General features: G+C 35.4%; 1 protein-coding gene across 3 annotated transcripts in view; it reads right to left on the reverse strand.

Moving 5' to 3' along the window:
* Nucleotides 1-12,057, reverse strand: part of LOC126915693 (probable serine/threonine-protein kinase dyrk2) — a 263,932-nt gene that overhangs the window by 73,382 nt on the left and 178,493 nt on the right. The window lies entirely within an intron of this gene.

Raw genomic sequence — 12,057 nt, forward strand, 5'->3', positions numbered from 1 at the left:
TTGTTGAAGAACAGGAATAACGATTTTGGAGATCTAAAATTATAAAAATGTTATAAAAATAAAACCAGCTGCTGCAAAAAGAGTTCGCAATTGCATCGACACTCGAACAATCTATAATACTATTTATGTAGTATCTAATGATAACACAATACATGTATATACACGCAACGGATGTAGTTTGATATTTCTACTGACGCGAAACTCACGGAACATCCGCAATAAAGAGGGAAGTAACGCATCAAAGGACAACTGATTTTTTACCTAACGATCAACGGAAGAGTCCAAAGTCATGACCAACAGCGTTCTTTGTCGTGCTCTTCGCGATAACGCGTATAGTGCGCGATTCGCATTGGACAAGCGGCGCACGCGCCTTCTGTAACGCATGAAACAGGAAGAACGACGGTAGATATTTTTCTTTGGATCGAGCGTGACCGCATGTTACGCCGTTTCGCCACGTTTTATCGGCTTAAGATCAATGTGTCAAAGTTATGCCACGCATTAGTATCCGAAGGTGATTCGAGCTGGACGTTATCCAACGACCGCACAGAGAGGGAAAACCGCAGACAACTCGATCGACCGGCAGATTCTAGTTACGCGACAGGTAACAAAGTTTTCCTTCTCTCCACGAGAGGTTCTGTGGACGCCAGCTTTTCGACAGGACACGCATTCCATTTGCAATCAATTGATGTAAACTTTTGTCGTCTCTTGATTGATTTGGTGTTAGTCGTGTTTCTCTGAGAAATTTAATAATAGAACCGAGGATGTGGTTTCTTGAAGCTTTTCATCTTTCTTATTTCTTCCTTATTATTTTGGTAGCTTTAGGCTGGGCATTTTTACATTTAGTAAGTTTGTATATGTTTGTTGAAATATTTTGTATGTTGAATTTTGTAACCTTATTTGGTATATATCTTAGAAATTATAGCATGATTGCGTGTAAATTTTAATCTGTGTAATATGGTAACAAAAAGCAGTTGATCGGTTATGAAATTTTTATTAAAAACGTCTACGAAATAACAAAATTCTTGATTACTTTAAAAATTTGTAATATCGAGGATATTAGGGATTTTGTGTCCTCTAACTTATTGAAGAAATTGTGTTCTTATTACTCGAATATATTACACTTTGTAATTTTAATAAGTTACATGCTGGTGTTGGTGCTAGAATAGAATGTCTGTCAATAAACAGAAGAAAGAAATTTTCCCATGAATTCTGCGCATACCTTGATGCTTGAAACGACAACTTTCAAGCTGTAAAAACAACAGTATGTATTAACTTTATCATTAATGTGTTTTATTATCATAAATACTTGAAATATTACACTTTCGAATGTTAGCATTTAATTATTCGAAGTTAATCCAATAAATATTATAATCATGTGTCCATAAAAACTCGAGAAACCTGTATTAACTGGTCGAGAAATATTGGATTATTTGATATTTTAGTCACTTGGGTAATATAAAGGTGGATCATAAGCAATTCCGCGCTTGAATTATAATCGTAATAATTTAGAGTCAACAAATAGTATCTAACTTCGAATTACATTATCGAAACTAATGCATCTAACAACGATGTCGTAAACGACACGTCTAATTACAGAATGCTCTGAATAGTTAATCGAGATGCCCAGGCTTTATTACAATTACTAATCGGCTCGAGCAGATAACGACTTGTGTATATCATACAATACCGTTGCACTCGTTTAATTTTCGCACATAAATAGTTCATCTAATTACGTAATTATATTCTTATTCGACAGCATCATCTACTCCGTCGCAGATCAAAAATCATCGAAATATGACCACAAAAATTTAACAAAAAGGAGAAAATATAAAGTTTAATTTCCAATCTTTTATTTTCCAACTCGCTTCAGGTAATTATAATCCTATTCTATAATACTATTACTCTGTCATGTATAAAGAATCATCAAAGTATCAGCAACAGATCTTTGTTAAAAATAGTGTCACAGAAATCTGATTTCCAAACTTTCTATCTTCCCACTTATCTCAAATAAGAGATAACATCCGATCTGACCAATTTCATATAGGTAATTAATTCCCTCATAAACAGCGATACAACTAAATTAACAGCGAATCTCACGTGAATGTGGCGATAAAACGGTAGTCATCGAATTTTACCACATCCTTCGATATCGTTCGAGACTGCGAAAAATTAGGACTACACGGTCCGTTACTTTCCCGTCAGCCAAATATTTATCGACGTTTCTATCTGTTTTACGAGCATGCAGTTTCAGCTTGTCCAAGCTGACACGAATTTTTGCCGTACGATTTCAGCGTTTCACTGCGATAACAATTTTACAAATGTTTACGAAGCCCTGGCGCCAGTGGTTATAGTATAACTATGTGGTCACACGATTGTTGGCGAGATCGACTTTCTGCAGTATTGTGCACACGATCGGGGCTCGAGCAAATTCTCAAATACATGTCTCCGGTCACGTAATAGCACCGGTTCATAGCGGACGCAAGCTCAACGTTTCGCACATGCGTTAGCAGGCGATTGAGGAAAAAAGAAAAGTGAATGTTTTGGTAAACTGTTAAATCCGAGAGGAAAAGTCGCATTAGAATATCTAATACGTTGAGTGTTTTACATATGCAGTGGTCATTGGTGACTTAAAGTGGCGCCATGATGACTATCGGCGACTTGGCATGTTCGAATCGGTTAAGAAGACTCTTAAGTTTACAGTGTAACAATGTGAAATTATTAAGTGCGTTATGAAACACTAAAAAGGCATTTCGCTCTAACGAATATACGCGTTAATGACTATTTGCGTTTTTTCACGAATATTTGGAGTAGATTATTTGTCAAATAATTTCTGCATATCTGTCTTCCAATATGGAAAATCGTATTTTCTTCGTCTCTAAAATTCACACGATACGAAGAAACAAAGTATATACATGTAATGTTGTATTCATATATTTCGATGTGAATTGAGTTATTGGCCCCAGGTAAAATAATATCTATTATTCAGCAGAGAGCTATAGAATATACGAATACTTATATGGTATGAGAATATAAATCATGTAACCATCTTATACCAAATATCGAATATTCGTACGGTAATGTTCGATACGTGAAACGAAAACAAAGTTTAAACAGCAGACTCGCATGTCTTATCGGCGAAGGCTGCTAACGCAAATGAAATAAATCTCGTTATCGTTGGAACTAAAATTAAATTGATATCTGCAAAACCTTTCCTGTACGAACGAAGAAATTGGAAAGTTGATGCTAAAATTGATCTTCACACTTTCTAAGATCGTCACTTTGTCACATATTATTCACTTATAATTCGCTTACAATTTACTGTACGTGTATTCGAACCGCACTTGTGTAGTTCAAAGGAAAAGCTGAATCATCAAATTTACATACGTACTAAAGATAGATTCATGCGTTTCATTCAGAAATTCTGTAATTTAATGGATACAGTGACCGTTATCTTAGCGCGATATCCGAGGTAATTCACTGAAATTTGATTTGTAATTCAGGTATCGAGAAATATAACATCGTTATTGTGCGTCAGGAACCGACAAGGAAATAATTCATCGAACCAAGATATTATCTTGTTCTTTTATAGACGTTATCAACTTTCGGCATTCGTCTTAAATGATTTATACTTAATTATTTACAATGCTTCGTATATCTTCACAATCGATATACCGGTGTATTTACATTAAATTAAATTGTACAAATGCTGTTAAGAAACATGGACGATATTTATAAGCATCGCTTATTGGAAGACATCCACGTACAAAAATGAAGTTCGAAGCCAAGTTTTCAAGTTATAAACAACTTAATTTTATACTAGAAATACACTGTCATAGATCAATTAATTTGCCGACGAACCTCTACTTTACTCGCACTTTGTGTTTGTCGCTTCAAAAAAACAATCGAGTAAAGTAGAACATCGTGTCGAATTTATCGTAAAACAGGAAATAATGAATTTCCGATTTAATCGTTCCAAACGAGTATACGAAAAATTGAATCGTCTCTTGAATCTTTTTCTTGCAATACGCTTTCAGCCGAAAGGATGTGATCGTAAGTGGACAATAAGGATGCCGCGGATCCTATTATGCCGCGTTCACGGTGTAGCAATGCGTGGGCGTTTGCGACGTGCGTGCACGAGTTTCGAGCGCCTTTGTCGACGTGCTCGTTCTGAAAAAGAACCGAAAAGAGCGGAAAAACGAGAAGGAAGAGAGGAAAAAACTGAGATGCACTCCCCTTCAGTCAGACAGCTGTCTGACCTGATTCCACGGAAGGGTTTCCGATCATGATGACAAGGTGGGCGAAGGTTTCAAAGAACAAGTCACTGGCCAGATGAGTTGTGAGAAACGCGACTATGTTCTATTTCGGAAGAAAAAAGTGGTCTACTGTTTGTAGGGGTGAAAAACCTGGGAACCGCGCACCATGTGGTATTTTCAATCTCAGTGGGTTAGTGTGTATTTAGATATTTTCAGAGGGGTTTTATGGTTTTCATATGGGTTCGTGTCATGTAGAATCCTGTGATACGTTTGACAAACGAAGGGTTCGGTGGAAAAGTGGTAGGAGCGATGAAATTTAATTTGTTCGTACTGTGGTCGAAGATGAGCTCTGATAGAGAAATATGTATGTTTCTAAATTATAAATGGTAAAATGTGTTACCACATACCACGAACTTATACAAATTTATAGTGAAATATCCAGTTATATATTATGCTTTTCGTTCGTGGAAAAATGTGTTCGTACCATTTCTTTGTTCAGTCTTCCAAATGCGTTGAATTATGTCAGGAGGAAAAAGATTTTGCACAAATGAACCTGCGTTCGAAGATAGAAAATGTTTTACCAGCTTATTCCTCCCAAACGATGTCTCAGGTATTTGAAAACCGAACTTGATTTTAGGATTTTAAATACAATAAATAATACATAACGGTACGGTACAGTTTCAATGAAACTGGAATCTGTTTATAAGAATTTCACAGACAAATAGCAAATATCATAAAAAGGAATGGAACCCGAAAGCATAATATAAAACCACAAAGCAGAATCTCAACTACGGATGAGAAGTACCATGAATCAGCCATATTATTTCCTTACAATCTTCAGAACGTTCTGCAAGTTCTCGGTACACGTGTAATACGTAGAAACAGATTTCTACATCCTTTTCCCCCTTGTTTCGACATTCACGTGGATATTCTCCTTAGAAATACTTGTAGCTTTTATTCTCACATCGACTACACATTACCTCGTGCAATACTCCTATTTGTTGCAGCAGCGTATTATAACGAGAATTCAGCAAGGTCGACCTATAAAAACGAAATTTTATTTAGTTGCAAATATTTACGTCGAATTAACGATCGTATTAACGAAGATTAAACGCGAAGAATTTCCAAGGGATCGAAGAAACATAACGCTAGGAGGAGAACGTCTAGGAAGAAAAAGACAGACAACCGTGATTTCACCTGAGTTCTACACGTGACCGACTATTAATGACTCACAATCGGATATCCGTATGAGTGTGCAGGCCCGTAACAAATCTCCGCAACATGTTGACTAATTAAATTACCACACTCCTATGAGAGAAACATTTTTACATTGAATAAGACATTTCTCTTCCGATATCTCGTGCTAGGCTGAGATAAAAGCTCAACGAACGTAAGATAAAAGGAATAATACGCCAGTGTGCTTGTTGTCGGTTGAAAATGGAACGCAGTTAACACGGTTTGAAGCATCGCGAAACGGAGGGTGATTCATCCGTGATTTCTCGCCCGTCGAAAAAGAAAGGAAGCCGTGGTTGGAACCGCTCTTACAGCCGATGCAACGCGACATAATTGTGTTGCTCGAAAAAGAAACCTTTCTCCGCTCTGGATGCCGCTAAACGTAATAAAACTCGGCCGTGCTTCCGCGTTTCGAGAACTGCCTTTCCTCAATTAAGATAATCTGACCTTTTCAAAAGTTTCGGAGAAAATGTTTTTCTTTCTCGGACGGGAAATGGAACGGACGTTGTCCACAAATGAACGACCAGTTTCGTAGATATACGGTACAATGGATCGATGCAGAGGATCTTGATGAGCGATAACTTTTATGGTTAACTTTTATGAGTGAGTATTCTATCGACAGAGAACAAGGAACGTGATGTTGATTTTACAAGGAACACGAAAGGTATACATCTTTGTATCGTGTAGGCAATACGTATATATTTAGAGACATTTACTATATTTCATTTACCATTTCTTTCTTTTTACTTGTATTTTTAATCCTGTTATGGTTTACGAAGTTTTTTATGCGCAGGTTATATTTAATTGTAATAATTAATTATATGCGTGTACTATTATATATTTATTATTGTTTCTGTTTCTGTGTTCGAATTAAGTTTCACTTTATTTGTTCGATTAATTAGTATTCAAAAATGAACAGAGATCGTTCGATCGAACCTCCTAATACGAAAAACCATATACCAGCATCCAATACACATTTTGCAGACCGATAAGAACTCTCAGCACCAGAAACAATTCACCGTTATCCCTGTCAGAAACACACATCGAACGAGGATAAAGATGAAAAAGAAAGAAGAAATAAAACAGATGTCAGATCTGTTCGAAAAGAAGAAAGAAACGCACATCGCTTTCACCCGTGATTTATTTACGTTTTACGCATTACTTTCGCGCGCGACTCGTATTTTCATGCATTACCATTCACCGAGTGTGCATCAGGCTGAGAATGCGTTTAGAAATGGCATACTCTACAGCTGACCACGAGTTACTTGCACTTATTGCATTTGAAACCATCGGTGCGCAACAGTCGTGCCATACAGATGACACGTTGTTCAGGTCCATAAATCGAAAAATACAAAAGATCGACGACGTTCTAGAAGCTTTTAATTTAATCTTACATTTACTAAATTTCATTTTAATTTAGGAAATTTGCTAAAATCTTGAAATTGTAAGAGGTTTGGGTTATCAAGGTTCAGCTATATTTATATCATGTTGTTGCGATAAATCAACTTATGGAAGTCAGTCATTCGTTTCTTTGGAATTGGACATTAACCATATACTCGTGTACTGAAATTGAAAAATTAGATTTGATCTTTGCAGATAATATTTCAATAATTAGAAATGATAGAGTAAAGAGAGATTCATTTCGTATATCGTTGACTAACTCTGGAATAATTTCACTATTTCAGGTTAGTTCACTTATCCAGCTATTTCAATGTAGCAACACGTGTAATAGTTATTATTCTGATTAACAGGCTGATTGCTGGCTGGTTTAAGAGTCTGGTTAATAATTACAAGGTGTAAGTACGCGTTGCCAGTTGTGATTTTCGAGCGGCCAGAACGAGTGCAAACAGACGTGTATAATCATCGAAATGATAGTCTACATCGGTACGATGCGATGGCTATTTTCACTGAAACGCAGACGAAGCGGAACGATAGGTGCAAAAATTATATAATCTGACGAAGGAGAAATCTTTAAAAACACTTGCGTTAAATAAGAATTACTTTCACCCCTATGTGTAATTTTAATGTTATCATTTGGAAATTGAAACGGAAATTATAGCGAATCGATAAAAGCAATGATGCACTTAGATATTCTTAAGTTTAATGCGTATCGATACCATACTTCTTTGTTTTACTTTGTATTTTACAGTTTATTGAACAAGTTTTATATTATACTTATAGTAGCATCATCATTATGTAGTGAACTAAGTACTATAATGGTGAAAATCAGGCTACTATTTTTGACAAAATAAATTTATTAGGAATATCATGGAAATATCTGTATGCGTTTATCAAGGCACGGAGATATGAAACGAAACAAAGGGAAGTTAGATTTGAATACGAAATCGAATTGAAGATTAAAAATAATCACCTACGATATTACAAGGCAATTTTACAGACTTTAAGAAATATCATTTTTGTTTCGCTATTTTGTTTCACGCCAAATCGCCACCACTTTCGTCATGAGCATTCTTCCTTGATTCGAGTATTCTTTCTCGAGCTAAAAAGTCGAAAGAGAAACGATAGGTACGAAAATTGCTTTCTGACTGTAGGTAGTCAGAAGTAACCTGTAGGTATTTGGTGTACGAGATGCTTGGCACACTTTATGCTTCCACGAATTCACATAAAATAGTAATGACTGAAATTTCATCATTATTAGTCGTGCAATGCTTGCGTGGTGTTGCTGTCGTTTATAGTGTTCCAATAGGGAAACAATCCGAAACCAGCCCACAGCATTCTACAATTTCGCGTTTAAATTCCATTGTGCTTGTAACGAGATGATCCATTAGTGAATGCCACCATTATTTTCGTTAATTGCGTATAAATCACACAATTATTTCAAGATCGGTAGAATTACCATTCAATGATGACTTTCTATTATTTTCATAATCTGTTACGCGAGAAAAATTGTGAAATTGTGAAACATTATGTATCACTCGTTCGTAGGTATAATTTGTCGAATAATATTTTTCTATTGTGAAACTTTGAAGTTTCTCGTCAATGGTAAAGTTCAAGCAAATACGCGAATACCTATAATAGTCCTTTACAGCGTAATTTGCACATTTATGTCAGTAAGAATGCTTGTAAAATACTTGTAAATCGTATCGTTATTTCCTTTGATTATGCTATTGCTTCGAAGAGATTACGTCGCACATCTGGGCAATTTATTGAAATGAGAGAACATAAATATAGAAATTAATGGTATCGGATATATCAATGGTAATATCATACAAGAAAAGAACGTGGAAGATCAAAGAGAATTCTACATATAACTAGTATCTCATTTCCTGCTAATCTATTCGATATGCAGTTCCAAGAAATTTAAAATCATTCCATTTAGTTCCATGTACTTTCTATTTACTTGCATATATCTACAATTTATTTAAATCTCATTTACCTCTGTCCCTTCACTTTTACTAACATAGCTCAAAAATTTCTCTCCAACAAATATCAAAAATATCAAAAAACATCGTTTTCCAATGTTTCCTAATCTATTTACATTTCCACTTAAATCTCTCGAAACAACCATGCGCTGATTTTCTCGGAAAAGATGATGGCCAAAATGTTAGCATCCATACTTCTCGACCACCGTGTTTCCCAAGGTAAAAGATAAATCCATAGTCGAGCAGACTCTAGAAACGATAAGGTCTTCCAAACGTGCAGATCTCGTCTTTTTTTTTAAGCCACGTAGTTGAAGCGTGTTCAGTAGCGCGCGTATTCTCGTAGGCAGTTTATCGGCCGAAGGAGTGCAGTTTAGAAATAGAAGTAGCCGTCGATACGCGTAAGAAATTGTTCGAAGCGTAAAAACATCGGATGTAAAGGAACAGAAACGAGCCGTGCAAATGAAAGGCCCACGAGCACAGAGCGAAATGGAGCAAAGCAGGAGAACTCATCGGCCACGCTTCGTCACGGTGTCGTGCAACCGACTAGCTAACAATGGGACATGAAAAAATACGCATTTTTGTTCCGTTTAGTAGTAACTCGACGGTGTCCGACATGAAATACCATTTACTCAACGCAACGTTTACCATTCTACAGAGTTTCTTCATTAGAGATGCATGTTGATTTGTTTTAACTCTTTATAATCAAAGTTTTTATTTTATAATCAAATTTCCTTTTTTACTTCATAATTAGAAAAGAGGAATATCTTTATTCCAAATCTACTGCCACTGAATATCTTCGGAAAATTTCTTACGTACAAACGAAGCCAAATATATATTTATAAAATGAAAAGTAACAAAATTGTATAATTTAAATAATAAAATATATAAAAACCTTCTTCACGTGTCAATTTTTTATTTCCATTATAACTAGAACAATATCTCTCAGAAAAATATAAATTACGAAAATATAACTCGAATTCTCACTAATTTTCATTTCCAATGTATTTCCTATTTTTAATCACCGATAATTTAATCCGACGACAAATACAAGTAACTATTTTCTCGCCAACGATATTTTCTACATGCATGAAATGCCAACGTACCGTACCTCGAATTTCTCAACTTTTCCCAATCAGAGTTCTAGACATGCAGTCTGACTTATTAGCAGCCGACATTTCTCAACAGATTCTTTTTCTCAGGAGCAAGCAGCTGTTCCATTTTCCCCAAACAAGTCCTGCCATGGTCGAACAGTTAATATCCTCGTGGAATTCGCAACGTTCGCGACGTTTCGCAAATACGAAACAACGACGAACACAGGATATTACAAATTTACTGACAACGGTCGGGTATCGATACTTCTCTTCTTCATTGTCCCAGTTTACGTAGAAGAACGAGTTCCATCGTTAATACGGTCGATAGCCTCGAGAAATTAGATTCCGCCAACTTACTATATAAAGTTTCATAAATACGAGTCTGCTACGAAATATAAAAGAAAACCGGATGTTGCAAAGCGCAACGTACGTCATATCGGCTCCCACAATGTAATACAATGTAATGTCAGGCGGATAATTGTCCTACGTTCCAGTCAAGATTCCCTGGAAATTGGCTAGCGAAGAACGAAGAAATACAGAGGAATCGGCGACAAGTCACCTTTCATTTTTCAATTCAGTCATTCATTGACACAGATTTAGCTTGTCAAGGGGAAGATGAGTTAACTCGTAGTTTAGAATCGTTTCTTCAATGGACGAGGTTGAGTAACTTGGAAGAAAAAAAGGTTCATAATTATACTTGTATGGAGAGAATTCATGTGTCGTACGTTTTTCACTTTCGTTGCGGAAAAACGTAACTCTCGCTAGATCTTTTAACTTTCTTTTATTTGCATTTCTCAAGATGTCTTAATTGAGAATGTGATTAATATTGCTTATATTGGAACGATAATTACTTTCAATTGTATTTAGTTATTATATGGGAATTTTTCTGTTTATTAAATATAAATAATTACAATTTTTCAGCATTTATATTTTTGTCTTATTTCGTACATTATTATTCGTACAATGATATATCCTGACTATATTTGGCTTACAAATAATTCCAACAAATCAACAATGCCTTTTGTATTATATTCCATTTGTTCGTATTCTTATCGATTATCCACCTTCTGGAAAAGCATCAAATCATCTCTACTAATTTATCATCATCTATCTTCAGGTTTTCAAGTTGAAATATTACCAACAGTTGTTTATAACATTCACAGTATATGTATCTTAATATTGACAAGTCTCCTTTTGTTTAATCATCATTATTGTCAAATACCTACATTATTATATTCTACCAGTGTACCATTATCCAAATCTATTTATAACAATCCATTGCTATTTGCGAAGTCTATCTACACCTATTGTTCTTTATCTTTTCTGAAACAATAAGGAGCTATAATTAACCTTAATTTTTGCTTCCATAAGCAAAGAAGCATCCAATCAACACATTTCCAAACTATAAAAGGTAAATAAATTATGCAAGTAGAAATGTTGAACGTTTCATTATCCATATGTAATTTTTCACCCACGTGACTTTCGGAGAAAAATGTAAGTATCGCCAAGACAGATAAGCGTTCGTGGACGCGAGAGATAAGAATTGAAACGTAGGTAGCGGTTTCAAACGTCATCGGAATTTGTCAAGGAAATGCACAAGATCACGTATACTAGATTAGTAAGAAATGACTGGTTCGTTTGTTTGACGACTAGATCTCCATTGTGCATTAGCTGCTCAAGCTAGAACCGAAGTGAATCAGGTTTAATGCAGTTTGACCATTAACGGTAGAACTTTGACGACCGAACTTACTTGGCAGGTAAGTGGTTGCACATTTCGGGGTAAGAGGAGTCGACTCTCGTGAAAATAAGTCTATACAAAGGAAACATGAGATAATGCAAGGTTATTGTTTGGTGAAGTCGCGTAGGAATGTTTGTAAAGAAGAAATTTAAAAAAAGGAGAAAATAAAAATTTGTTTTACCGCGGGAATATGAAGAAGAAGCTTCATACTTATCGACTGTAATTCTAAGGGTATTTTGTCTATGAAAAAATGCATTTATGTGCAGCAGTTTAATTAAAAAAAAAAAAAAAAAAAAAAAACAGACATATCGAATTTCGTTGTTTGAATTTTGATATTGATAGTGAATTTAGAAATATAA

This window comes from Bombus affinis, chromosome 4 (assembly GCF_024516045.1).
Source record: "Bombus affinis isolate iyBomAffi1 chromosome 4, iyBomAffi1.2, whole genome shotgun sequence".
NCBI lineage: Eukaryota > Metazoa > Arthropoda > Insecta > Hymenoptera > Apidae > Bombus > Bombus affinis.